The sequence below is a fragment of the Sipha flava genome, unplaced genomic scaffold, assembly GCF_003268045.1.
Source record: "Sipha flava isolate LNK unplaced genomic scaffold, YSA_version1 214_pilon_pilon, whole genome shotgun sequence".
Classification (NCBI taxonomy): Eukaryota; Metazoa; Arthropoda; class Insecta; order Hemiptera; family Aphididae; genus Sipha; species Sipha flava.
This window is the reverse complement of record NW_020272832.1, coordinates 218720-233927: the sequence shown is the minus strand read 5'-3', so window position 1 is coordinate 233927 and position 15208 is coordinate 218720. Positions and strand designations below refer to the sequence as shown.

The 15208-nt window shown below is 35.9% G+C and overlaps 1 long non-coding RNA gene across 1 annotated transcript; it reads right to left on the bottom strand.

Annotated features, from left to right (window-relative positions):
- Window positions 1–1235: 1235 nt before the first annotated feature.
- On the bottom strand, window positions 1236–1850 carry LOC112682914. Its single transcript, XR_003148561.1, has 2 exons — window positions 1413–1850; window positions 1236–1349 (listed from the first exon to the last, which is right to left on the bottom strand). It is a non-coding gene; the product is annotated as an uncharacterized LOC112682914 (long non-coding RNA).
- Between the last annotated feature and the right edge of the window lie 13358 nt (window positions 1851–15208).

Sequence of the window (15208 nt, the reverse complement as noted above, 5' to 3'; positions counted from 1 at the left end):
AATGTAGGCCCAGCGATCGGACTCCGTCGACAGCAGTGGCGTATATAGGAATTAATTTCGGGGGGGGGGGGGGGGGGGGGGGGTTACGAAAAAATATGTACCAAATGAAGGTTATAAATTAACTTATTTATAATAACTATGAAAATTAGAATACATAAATTTAATTACAGGACAAAGTCTAATTTTCGAGGTAGATTTGCAAAATTATTTATCACTTCTTCAGTGTTTATTGAAATACTTCGATGAATTGACATGAGATAATCCTGTTAGTCGATTCTCGCTTGTACTATTTCTCAAGCACGACTTCAATCTTTTCAATATCAAAAACGATCTTTCTGATGACGCTGTTGAGACTGGTAAAGTTACTAATATTGACATTAAGCACCATATATTTGGAAAAAAATCAACGGATAGTTTATTCAAAGTATCAATAGCAGATTTGGATTTCTGACGAACCACGCAACATTTGCAATTATTCTGAGGACTTTGTTTTGGACAATTTGCATTTTTTTGATGTGCGAGGATGCACAATTACCCCATACCGGGCAAGCGTAGGTAAGAATTGGGCGTATAATTTGCTTAAAAATTAGGAGAGAGCATTTTTTTCCCATACTAGATAGTTTGGTTTTAATTAATACATAGATTAAAGAAATGCACACGTGGATCGTACTAACCATAAATCTCGGGGGGGGGGGGGGGGGTTGAACCCCCCCCTCTATATACGCCACAGGTCGACAGTGTTTTGAAAGATCGGGCGAAACGACGCGAAGCAAACGTGTAATACTATGAACGCACGTATGGTATGATGCAATTGATTATTTTGAGAAAAACATTTTTTGTCGCCCAGCGAAAATTCTTTATGAACTTATACAACTGACGCATTGCCGTAAAAACCGGGCGTGCAGAGTGTGCCGCGGGCCCCAAGGCTTACATACGTTTTACTATCACACAATTGTTTAATAATAATATATAATTATTTTGTAATAAAAATAAACTTTTTTTAAAATTCAGGTATCTAAGGATGTTATAATATTTTAGAGTAATATAATATTTATTTAAACAATGTCCATGGAGTATTTGAGCAGGCGTACAACATACCTACCTAAACTACATTAATATGTAATGAATAGAGCTAGGATTTTAATGACCTAAAAAATACACAAAAATGCACTAAAAAAAATGCAAAAATGACCTAAAAACTCTAAAAAATGAACTTAAAAAATGACCAAAAAATGTACTTAGATGAGTGAAAAAATTTATTTTTAAAATATTAATTAATAATTATGATTTATGAATAAAATAGGTATAAATTTGACTTGTGAATTCAACCGCTTCCTGGTATAATTATTCTGAAAAATCAATAAAATCATATATTAAAATAAATTAATGAAAAATATGTCATATTTTTTTACCTGTACACATATTATTGCATTGCACAATTAGATGATGTGCTGTTGAATTGTAAATTTCTTTTCGGAGGCAACTGCAACATTACACACTTTACAAAAAAGCACCATACCGTCCGTAGAAAAAATATCGGCACCAAACTCACTCACAAAACTACGTAAACGGCTTCCTACTGTTGACTTAATTTTTGGCATTTTTAAAGTTTTAATATTAATTTTTAATATTAGTCGTAATATTATTTGTTCAGTATACAATAGTGTACAGATCGGTGTAGAACCATATAGGTACGTGTCGTATTCACTACGAAAGCTACTATTGTATACCTATATAGTTTTGGGTTCGTTCGATATGTAATCTTATCTTACTTACTCTTAGATTACTTTTTCAATAACAATGGACTGGAGTAGGTAATTGCCTATAGGTACTAATTGGGATAACCTTTACAACACGTATTAAAAAAGCTTAAAATAAACAAAAATTAGTTAAAATACACAAAATGAACGTAATATTTGTAATATTACGTAAAAATGACCTTAAAAATGCAATAAAATGCATTTAACACAAAAAATGCAAAAAATGCAAAATAATGCAAAATAAAAATTACATATTCTACATTGTTAAATCACGAAACAAATTTAGTTTTTGGTTAGAATTGTATAGCACTAAAAGAAAAAAAATGCAAAAGTCACCAAAATCCTAGCTCTAGTAATGAAGTATAATGTACAACAGTTGTTGATATTTAATTTGATATATATATATATATATATCATACACTAACTGATGTGAAACGTGTTTTAAAACCTAAAAAAATTGATATTTATAAACATTGGCGCAACTAGGTCTAAAATATTGGGGGGGGGGGGCTGAAGCCCTACGAATAAATTTAGTCAATGTGAGCCCCCATTGCCGCAAACACAGAACAATAATTATTAATTGAAATAAAAACAATCATAAAATATTATTACCATACTATATTATTAAAAATCATGTACCTACTTCTATGTAGTATGTTTTACATGAAATATGACATAACACCACTGCAATATTCCATCGTCGTCCGTCACATTTATTAGATAACAGTATTATTATTAATCATGTAGGATTGTAGGAATTACAAAATAAACTATAATAATAATATTATAAATTTATACAATTTATTTTTGAATAATTCTCTGCGTCATACACTCATATTATTTAGTATGTATCTCACTATCCCATGCTTAAATCATCATTAAATTTTAAATAATTAAAAAAATTGGGGGGAGGGCTACAATACATTTTGGGAGGTTAAGCCCCCCTAACCCCCCCCTCTAGTTGCGTCAATGCTTATAAATAAGACGTACGACAAAAATAAATCCTAGCCTAATATAATTACCGCACATGGGCCTCCTATTTGTAGTTGCGGCACTGCGTCTACGGTAGCAAGCAGTAGGGCTGCTTCAGGGAGCAGTGCCGGATTACCCATTAGGCGCCCGGCTTAGGGCCTCACTCGTACAAGGAGTCCTGTAAAAACGGAAAACTATATTTTTATAATTGTATTTTATTTACGAATTTACGGGACAAAAGTCATTATGAAACATAATATACCTATATATTAAGTTGTAGGTATTACGTGCAGTAATAATAATAAAATTATTTTGAAAAAAAATAAAAATAATATAATATAATTATCAATTAATTTTTCTTGCAAATAAAAAAAACTTAATAAACATGATTTCATTTATTAATGATAGTTGGAGCTATTTATTTTAACTATTGGATAGCAATGTTAAAGATGTATGGAAAAAATAATTTTGTAGGGCCCAAAAATGTTTAATCCGGCACCGCTGGGGAGACTTAAATTATTTAACATAAGCCCCATACAACAACGAACAAGAAAAACCCTTTTCTCGGAAAATCAATTACACTTAATACTCAATTTAATATTTATTTAGTATTTTTAACTTGATTAAATGGTAATTTTTTTTTTTAAACCAACTCTGCAATTTTTTTTATCAGCGAATTCGTAGACGACGGTGTTTAGCGACTGACGACGGCGCGATGGCACGGAAATTATTGTCGTGAAAGCAGTTTCAGTAACGTCTATAATACACGGATTATTCTCCTCGGCCCTCTCCGTCCAATAAGCCAAACCGTTACGTGTTACGATTGTCGGATGTTAGTTTCATTGAAACGGCGACCGTCGTAGAAATTACTAAAATAGAGTGTTTCCATTGAAATAACTATTTATAAGTTTTATGGCCTTAAATTTATAATAATAATTATAGAAAACGCTATAACGTACGAGTATTTTCAATAAAAATATATCTATACATTTTTAAACAGTTATTATTTACAAGTAGCTGATTTTTTTTTTTTAAGGGAAGTCTCAAAGTCTCCCCTGACGAGTTGCTCCTGGTAGTAAGTCACAAGTCTCGTTCGTTCTGTGGTATTTTTATTTGAATTTTTTTTTTTAACGGTTAATCGTTGGATGAACACGAACATTCTAAGGTGGCCGAAATTCCTACTAGTAAAAACTACGAAATCGTATTTTTTATTTCATTAATTAACTTATTATTTTTCTATTCTTTTTTTATAGGAGTATTTCTAGGTCGAATTAAAAATAGGAAATCGAATAGGTTGACGGTTAAATGCCGTCCAATCGGAAACTTTACCGACGATTTTCAACTCGTATCAGTACAACGATAATTGTAGATGAGGTCGTTGTAAAAACTTGGAAAATAAATATCGTACCAGGTAATTTTTTTTACTTCGGAACGTCCGAGCACGATCCCGTTGGTACACGATAGGTCTACGCTTCAATGTTTGAAAAAACGATTGGGTTATTCAGTCCATCATACCCCTTCCCCCGTTCCCAATTCGAGCATTGCGTGTGGCGAAATAGCGTATACAAGGGTAATTGTTAACACTTCGTGTAAGTAACAATGTTCAGAGACTAACGGAAAAATAAATATTATGTTTCTAATTGTAACAATTTTACGTTTTTAAACATTTTAGAATAGTGGTGGCTTCAGGGTGTGTGATTAAACGTAAGCCATTTAAACAAGAAAAACACATACATACATAGAAATATGAAAAATTGTAAGATAAAAATGATATCGAAATGTTATGTAACATTATAAGACTTATCGTTTTAAGATATAAAAATATTGTTTTTTCTATAACACCAGTTGACCAAGAAAATGAGCAATAGTATAAAATCACAACAATTTAATTTATTTTAGGAACAATTAATAATGTACGTGGCTGACAGACGCACAGTGTGAATGCATAAAATATTTTAAGTCTCATAAAGTTAATATAATTCGTGGACCTAATTCGATAAATAAAAATAAAATAAAATAATCGCATAAGTGAAAAAAAAAAAAAAAGTGAAAACAACATTTTATGTTTGCTCCATACTTCTCGGCAATTAGATTCTTTGAATTCCAATAAATATCAGCGGTGCAATATCGCGGTTTTGAAACATTGTAAAACGTATTTGGCCAGTAATTATGTGTTCCTCATTCCTTAATATCGAGATAACTTTTTTAGAAAACTATGACTACATTGTTCACGGACGCATTACCATTCGCGTCGAGCTGTATAAAATCCATCCCACCCGTTTAACCGCATAACTTTCGTATAAACATTGTAAATATCAATTACAATTGTTGTGTTGGTATATTTCATACGCACTGATTGTAATTACTCGTACCTACGTTATAAATAAAAAACAGGATGCATAAATCATGCATGAATATAATTATTAATCGTAACATTTTAAAACATCGTTAAACGCTTGTACAGCAATTTAATGACACGCAATTAGTGTGCGCAACAAAGGTTAAAACTTGTGGGTAATGTTATAGCTCAGTGACCAGACTGTTATTTGAAAATATTAATATCAACTAATTGTAAAAGTGCTATGAGCTATTTTGAGGACTGAGGCCAGAGCATGTTTTAAGTAATTCTGACTGGGAGGCACTTCAACAAAACTGTTTACCAGAAGAACATAGAGGGAAAATCAACGCTTTTTTCAACCACCGTGACACACGGCTTTTTAAGACGACCCTGATGTCTTTAACAAAATAATTCGCAAAATAATAATAGTTTATTTTTGTATTACCATGCGTTGAAACAAACCGTTTGCGAATATTATGGGTGAACAATAAATTCGACTTATTCTTTTCTTACCTGTCGATACTATTTACTGTGCAATATAATAAAGCTGCTCCGTATAACTTACCTCGGGTTCAAAAAAAAAAACATAAGACGGGGCCGGCTTTAGATACAATTGACGATATTTTTATTTACTAAACATCCCACGTATTAAATATACTTTTTTTAATTATTGTTATTTTTTCGTGCGGTTCTGACGGGATCCGAAACGGAATCTGACGGGATTGCGCGTGCCGCGTATGCGTGCACCATGTCTGGTTCACTCACGGTCTGAAATGCGATTTTTGCGGCAATCATACACACTCAAACACAACGCGCGCATGTTATACGATATGATTAATGATCATGTAGTGAGTTATTAGCTCGAGAAGAACAAAAACAATATAAATGGTTTTTGTTGTGAACATTGCAAGCATCTTGTTTAACACCTTTAGTATACACATAATTTCATATCAATTATCGTTCGTACACGCATTATGTTTACACCACGTTATGTTAGACGCGTCTGCTTAAAACGTTCGCAGTGGTGCAACTAGAGAGGTGCAAAAAGGTCTTTAGCACCTCCAAGTAAAATTTAGTACCACCTTATTTTTTTTTATATCCAACTATTATTATTTTAGTGAAATACCATGAATTTTTTATTTTTTTATTCGGTCGTGAGTCATATAATATAATTAATTATAATTCATTCCATAATCGGATATTCGGATATTCCTATAATTGTCGGACGATTAACGTTAAGGTTTACATTACGGATACTGTAATATACTGTATATTTTCCAATAACTGATACTGTGATTGAAAATCTCAATTGCAGATTTTCTGAGAACAATTTTTCGATGGCTTGTTCAGTTGATAGACGTATGAGTTTTAAAGTTTTGATTTACATATTATTGTGGGTTTAGGTTTGGGAGGGGGGAAGCATCCTACGGCTCTGTAATGCATAGATTTAGCATCCCACGTTTTAGAGGTCTAGTTGCGCCTATGAACGTTCGTCTTCCTGCGAGCTCTAAGTGCGAGCGGATATCCTACAACCGCGTTGAACAATGCACGAACAAAACACTAGAAATTAAATAATCTGTCGATGGAACACGTTGTCCGCCTCCATTTTTTTTTTTATATATATATTTCGGTCTTCCACGTCTGGCTATCGTCGAACGCGTATGTGTAGGTGGACGCACGGAGTGTAACTTAAATCATTATCCACGCAATGAGTTATCAACAAGATCGAACACGAAATTATCGTGTTCAGTATCGTACCGTTATAACAATTGCCGTCGTAATGTAACAGCCGTCACTTCATGTCAATATGGTTAATATATTATTATGATACACGATACTAATGGTTGATTGATTGATGTTTACGAACAAAAGAATCATTGTCCATTACCGCAGTAGAAGACAATAAATCACGTTAAAAATATATTATGTCAATATAAAAAACTAGCCCGATCATAATGTGCCGAGAGATTCCACTGATAAATATGATGCACACACTCAATTGGAAATTCAAGCATATGCAGCTTTATATAAATTCGTGTTACAATTTGAATTACTAAAAATGAATGGCACCCAATAACATTTTAAGAAAGTATGGTTAGTAATAGATGTTAGTTATAATAAAATATACAGACATGTATATATATTGATCATCAATATAATACTAGTTGTGTAGACACAGATTATTTTTAACGATTATATGATTTGATAGGTAAGTTAAGTTTGATAAGTAAATATATATATTTTAGACCAGTAGCTCAAGATTCTTAACAATTTTTTTTTGTTCAGCTGCTTTACAGTTATACATTTGTGTTCATTCAGCATTGGCAATCCAAAATACATTCTTAACAAACAAATACAGTATACTATCATCGTGGACGCAATTGGGCTATTAAAAAGGTACGATATAATTATAGGAGGACGCACTCGGGCGACGCGCGAATTTTCACCTTAGACGTAATAATGCGACAAAAGTTTGATTGCTGATTGGTATTTAGAAAAACCGGTGCATACTAATTGTATCCGAGATTATTATATCAGTAGGAAATGTTAATTTTATAAAAATTATGAGTGTACCCACAATGGTGATCAATGGTATAATTGTTTTTCGTTTACACTTAATTCGTTCAAACATCTATTAATTTCGATATTAATACACATACACCAAAGAGAAGACAATATTAATAGTTTAATAATTCAGCTGTATATTGTAGGTCAAGAAGCGCTATCAAAAAATGTGCAGATTAGAAACGCAAAACAACAATTGATTATCAGCGTGGTGTTGCATACAATTTTCAGTTGTATGCAACATCACACTGATAGTCAATTGTTCTTCGGCGCTTCTAATCTGCACATTTTTTGATAGTGCTTCTTGACTTGGAACATAAATGGCGTGTTCATACCCTATAGGGCGAAACAAGGTATTTTCGTGACATAGACAATTTCGTGAAAATTATTTGTTGAACGTATAATGTAATTCCCTATTACACAATTGACTTGAAAATTACATCGATCCTTACAGTCATCTGAAGGACCAATGTAACTTTCAAGTCAATCGTGTAACAGGGAACTAAATGTAATTCTATATTGTACGATATTACATTATATTATCGTACGTTCAACAAATAATATCACGAAACTGCTTATGTCCCGAAAATACATTAATTCACCCTATAGAACTAACTATATACCTTTTTTAAAAAATTTATAATTTCCTACGGCGTACTTTAGTGCTCACGGAGATGATATTTCACGGACGGGATGGGGAAATGCACGAAATCGATACGTGCCGAGCACATCAAAGACTAGTGACACGGGGGGGGGTTGTGGAAGGGTCCGGGGATGCTATTGGTACGTGGGCAACGAAGATTTGGCGTTTAATATCCTCCTCATCAGGATAAAGTTTTGACACGCCACGTCCAGCTGCCTCTCCCTCTGACGTTCGGCGTAAGCAGTCGACGACATTGCGGGCACCACGTATCGTTTCGCGTTTGAGTAGGTGTTTTTCAGTCGCGTCGCGATCGGTTGCAGATTGCGGTCCGCCTCGTTCTTGGCGGCGATTTGCGCGGCCATCGAACGACGGTCGATCACCGGGTTAACCCGAGGTGCGGCCGCCAACAATCCGTTAGTGGCCCGAGATCCGGCCGCCGTCCGCTCGTGCGTGGCCCGCGATGGTCTGGCCGCCGTTCGCTCGTGCGTACCCCGCGGTGGTCTGGCTACCGTTCGCTCGACCGTGGCCCGCGATTTTGCCACCGTCCACCCATTCATAGCCCGAGGTCCGGCCGCCGTCCGCTTGACCGCAGCCCGCGATCCATCCGCCATCCGTTCGATCGTGGCCCGAGGTTCAGCCGCCATCTGCTCGACCACGTCCCGCGATCCGTCCGCCTTCCACTCGTTCGTGGCCCGAGGTCCGGCCGTCGTTTGCTTGACCGTCGCCCACGATCCGTCCATTCTCCAGTTGTTCGTGGCCCGAGGTGTGGCCGGCGATCCATCCGCCATCCGTTTGATCGTGGCCCGAGGTTCAGCCACCGTTTGCTTGACCATCGCCCACGATCTGTCCACCGTCCACTTATTCGTGGCCCGAGGTCTGGCCGCCGTCTGCTCGACCGCGGCTCGCGATCTGTCCGCCGTCCACTTATTCGTGGCCCGAGGTCTGGCAGCCGTCTGCTCGACCGCGGCTCGCGATCCGTCCACCGTCCACTTATTCGTGGCCCGAGGTCCGGCCGCCGTCCGCTCGACCGCGGCCCGAACCGACCCGTACGACTGCCGCGGATCGCGACCGGACGCCGATTTATCACCCGGCTCTATCAACCACGTCTTCCCGGCTACCGATATATTTTTGGCCGTCGGCCGCGTCCACTTCGTCACCGGCCTCCCGTTGATCATCTTCTCGGGCCTCGAGCACCTTTTCCACGTCGCCTCGTCGCTCCACACCGGTTTCGCGTACCCGAATTCGTTGTAGTACTTCTGGCGTCGCAATATCTTCGTCATATTTGTACCGGCGTTAAACGTTTGCGACATTGCGTTCATCTTTCAGCTGCACGGCGTCGGGTGGGATCCAAAGGAACACAGCGATGTACCTATCTGGTGGTACGATTTAGTTTTTAAAATTTAACGTCGCAGCTCTTCCGCGTGCTCGGGATTTACTAACATTCCTAACAATCTCGGACGGATATGTTGTTACGGTAACATCACCGTTATATGTTGCTGTTCGCGATTTCCGCGATTTATATCGGCCAGCAGCACGAATTCGTATGCGTATAGAACGTATACACTACAAACGCGTGTACAAAAATAATTGTTGGATTTTATCGTTTAATAAAAAAAAGAAATGCCTACATTTCTCATAAAACGTATTATGTTGCATTCGAACGAGAATGTATGCGATGTATTTTTAGTCATATTCTCAATTTAAATATCTTAAATTTCTTAAACGAACCGCACGTACGTGGTTTACAATAAAACAAAATTATTTTTTTCTTACCGATTTGATATCCCAATCTTTTATGGTTAAGCATGACTAAGAATGTCCCCGCCCTCCCACTTTGAAAGCCGGATCGCTTGGAAAGGGGTTGAGCTCAAACGACGGGAAAGCACAAACCTGCACAAACGAATGGTATGATTTTGGTTTTGATTTTTTAAAGTGAGGGTGCCAGGCACATGGACCTCGAATTGCTGACCGAACAAAACGTTTCCGCGACAAGTACGGTTCCGCATATGATGGGTCCAGTCCGATCGATTCTGTCGCTACAGCGTGGTGTATTAGACGAAAAAATCTTTTTCCTTTCGCCGCCCTAAAATACCGCCGGCGTGATCAATCGAATGCCAAGACCGTGAACGGTGTGTGACGCATATTCGCGTCTGCCTGTACTACACATGCCCACGCGCGTACACCCACAGTCGCACACCATAGGTTCACATTAGGTTTGAACGCAAACGGAAGTGTTAAAAATCGTTCACCCGCAAGTGAGCTGCGAGGACTTCACCCCTACACCACATTCGACAATAATCGTTTTGGTTTCGCCGTAAAATCTTATGAGTCGAGATCGTGTCGTAAAGAGACGTGGCGCGACGAAACGCGCGTCGGGCGTGTGCACGTCTCCACAGCGTTGCATAAAAATAAATAAAAAACATAAATGTAAACATATACAAAAATTTTTTTTAATCCGATAATATCATATGCAATGTAAATAAAAAAAAATAAATAAATAACAGCGTTGCAGGTGTGAAACGAATAAATTTCGTCTCGTACCCGCGCGCTATATTTTCGCACGGTGTTGGAGTGACGTCGACGCTTCCAAACCGTATTGGTACGTGGATCGTGCGAACAACGAGACGGAAGAAAAAAAACATATGTTTTCGTACGCGCGGCACTAAGATTCGCTTCGAACGACGGAAACGGTCTACGACACGTTTGAGCTGAGAGCACCCCCCCCTCCATACACACACGCAGGGCCTAGACATAATCAAAATTTGCCGCCCTTTCGTTTTTGATCTCAAAAAAAAAACGTTTCTATTCAACTGTAGATGATTTATTAATTACATATAATAATGATAAAACGATAAGAATTTTATTTTTTATTACGTTTAAATAGTCCACATTTTTTTTTAAAATCGAAGTACCTTAATTTAATAAATTTTCTGCGCAACAATTTCAAAAGCGATATACGAGTAATAACGAATCCAACGTTTTTTACTTTTTAAATTATTTACAGACAATACTGTTGATATTAACGCGCTAGCATCATCTCACCGTGCATTTAAAGTTACATAACATCGTTACGATGTAAGATTTAAGTTACAATATTAACATTACACTAGAACGTTTCCGAAATATTGCCGGGTTGTTTTATTACAACACTGTTCGTAAGTTTTTTCATCAACATCACATAGACATGCCATTTATAACGTCTTAAGAACAAGTTACTGTAACGTTTCACCGATGTCTCAAATATTGTAAATACTAAAGTAATATATATGAAATAAGTCAAGAAACGGGATTACCCGATTCTTGATAATAATATTAATAACTGCTTGCCGTCGCTCATGGGCCATAGTACGGCGTGGGCTGCGGGGCGAGCGCGTTCACGACTTCGGGTGCACCACGATGTTATATTATTCTTTATTAGTTATTACTACAGTCTACAGTCTACTATACAGTACAGTCTACAGTAATTTTTATTGACAAAAACTGAAAGACACAACACACAAGCGCATACATTAGTAAAGTACGTCGTATATGGATACTATATATTATATTACATATTATTTAATATATATTATATACTATAATTATAGCTATGGCCAATTATAGTAAAAAGGTAAATGAATTTAATTTTTTTGATCATCTACTATATTAACTATATCATAATTGTATAATGTAATATTATGTATATACCTATTAAGGTTATTTCTTTATTAAAAAAAAAAAAAACAGCAATAATAATAATCAAATTAATGAGAAAAAAAAATATAAAATACTGGCTGAATTACTCACCTGTGATATATTTTATAATTTTAGATTATAACAATTAATAATCGAGTCTATACATTTTAGATTGAAATGATTTTTATTTGTATTTGTTTGTACTGATTATTAATATTATACAATAAAATAATATACCCAAACCGATAATTATTGAAATCAACATACTAAAAAAAAAAAAACAAATTATTTCCTGGGTAACCGAAAATTGTAGATATTATTAATCCAGACAAAACATTTGTGAACTCTTTAAAATCTCTTCATTGAATAATAGTAGTAGTATACGCGGACCTCTATGTCAAAAATCATAAGTTTTAACGTTTTTCATATGTAACCATTAACAATGTAATTAACAAGTAATAGTGTCCATAAAACAATAGTTGAAAATCAAACGCGGTAATGGCAATAATTTTTTAGGATCATGTTGGGATTTTCCAACATCCGGCTGTGTGGCGAGTTCACCGTTTCTCTTTTCGCCAGGCAGATCGGACCCAGCTCAAACGTTTACTTACACCTAGGAAAACTTAAATTTTGCCGGCCCCTATGTAAATACTACATCGAATATTATTTTTACATAAACAATAATAAAAGAGACTGATAAAGTCTGAGTTCATTATATTAATTTATTTAAAGTTAACGATTTATTAGATTAATGCATTTGTGGACAAGTAAACCACTACTAATTTAAATACAACAAATCAGTTCTCTGAGGCTTATTTTTTATTACACATAATATGATACGAGTAGGTACTATTAATATTTGTATACATAATTTAATGCTGCCCTAGGAGTAGGCATATATCACCTGCCCCTCGAACCGGGCCTGAAGCATATGTATTCCGTGGTAGTTTACAGTTTCGGAGTCGCATTACCCACCCATTTGAAAACAGTCCGTCCTGGCTAAAAAAAATAATTAAAATTAAAATTAAACTTATCATTCTGCATACTTGGAATTTACAATAATAGTATATTATATATATTTACACTAATCCTAAACATTTTGAAAAGCTCTTAGGTTTAATATTAAAATTAGTTAAGTTTATTTTACTATTTATTTTTTTGTCATAAATTTAGAGATTGGTCTATTTGTGATAATAAAGAGAACACGTTTTATGATTGTTGCGCTGCATAATTTTTAAAAATTCATAATAAACAAAAATATATGGATGAAGAGAGTAAAAATACTTCCCAAACGCGGAATGAAATGCCTTACAATCGTTTGTTGTTCTTTCGTCCGATATGTTACCCGATGACCGAAGATACGAGGGAAAAGTTGTATTTTCATCAATATATGTATCAATAAGGGAATCGCAAAATGTATTAGCTAAAATATTGTTCGGTGCAATAGATGTACACCTTTTTTCCATCCCATAATTTTTCTTTCTTTACCTGCGATTTGCGGCGCAATTGATATAAACCCGTTTTTCCGTATCGTTCGCGGCGAACGACACGACGGTTTCAAATTATCGCGTACCAGTGCACGAGCGACAATGCCGGTCGGAGAAGGTTTATTTTTGCTATATATGTTTGCTCTATCTGTTGGCGCGCGATAACCCCGAATCCTGGTGGATTTTTCCAGTTTTTTTTTCGTTTCTGGTTTTTATATTATTACTATTCTGATCCTTATTATCATCATTATTTTTTATCATCACTGCTACAACGCGGGAACCGCCCCCTCATTTTTTGTATCGTCCTCGGGACTCATCAATTTTGTCGGTGTTTTTTTTTTTCGGCTTTTTGTTTCTCATTTTGTCAGATATTCCTCGTTATCGTCGCCATCCCGACCCCGTTTCACGCGTGTACAATGGACGTGTACCGCGCGCAGTACCACACACACATGTTCCATGGTCGACCGTCTGACGAGACCAGGAAATGTGACATTCTTCGAGGATTGATCGGATTGCTCGTTACATTCACAGTCGTCGTCGCCGTGGCCCCGAGAACCCGGAAAGTTTCAATGTGTGTTCCGCAATGGCGAACTTCGATTCTCTTTACCGTGTAATTCTCCCCTTATTTCATCACTCCCCATCGTATTGCAACAATAATGTTTCCTCGGAACGGATGGAATCCTAGGGCGGGTTGGAATACGACCATTGGCGGATCGCAGTGGAACATTGACGGCAAATGTCGCCCCGGTTGGAAAAATATAATATTAAATATAAAGCATATTTTTTTTTTATTTTTTTTTTTTTTTTATTAAAAAAAATGTATAATTCGTACGATACGTAACAATAAGTAAATATGATAGGAAGATAATCGACAAGAGTGACATGATTGGAGGAAGATGCCCATAAGCAAAATCTTCATAAAATGTTATTTAATTAAATTGATAAATAATAAATTAAGATAGAAATTTAGTTTTTATAATAAAAGATCACGGGACCTTAACATTTTTATGGGCGTTGATCTGGCTTTTAGGGTAAGGTGTAGGAACACTCGGCTTAACTGAAATATTACTTCAAGGACGTACCACGGTTACCTAGCCATGTACGGTACCAAACGGTCGGGAAGCAAACAGCCGCACAACAAACATTGTAATTTTTTGTGAGTCATTTTTTCACTTGGAGCTGATTTTCAATGGTCGTAGTTCTATTTCCAACAATTTTGGTTAAAAAACATAATGCTTTGGATAAATCGTTAACTTTTTCAAAACTCCGATCAAATGATCAAATTAAAAAGACTGCATATTTGTTGAAAAGAAAACAACTGTTTTGATTATTTCTATTTACATTCTGTGTAATTAACGAAAGATAAAAAAATCAAAAAATGTATTTACAATATTTATTATTATTAAGATAGTTTCAGTTCATTCCACCGATTACTATCAGTTTAACTTTAATGCGCAATGATCACAACACATACTGACAAGAGTGTTGATCAACCCTGATTTATACTCAGCAGTTTCCACAGTCGTGAAATGTTGGAAACATGGTGGCTATAAAAGAAAATAATTAAATAAAAATAAACGAATTAGTGTATATTTTCAAACATTCCTAAGACATTGATTTTTTTAAAGCCACATAGAATGAATGTTGAGCTGTAAATTCTATGTTTACCGATAGCAAAATCTTTGGGGGTGAAAAATTGATTATCTTCTAATTTAGTTCCATGTTTCCGGATCCGGGTTGGTGCTACTATCTTTCCTTTATAGAATCC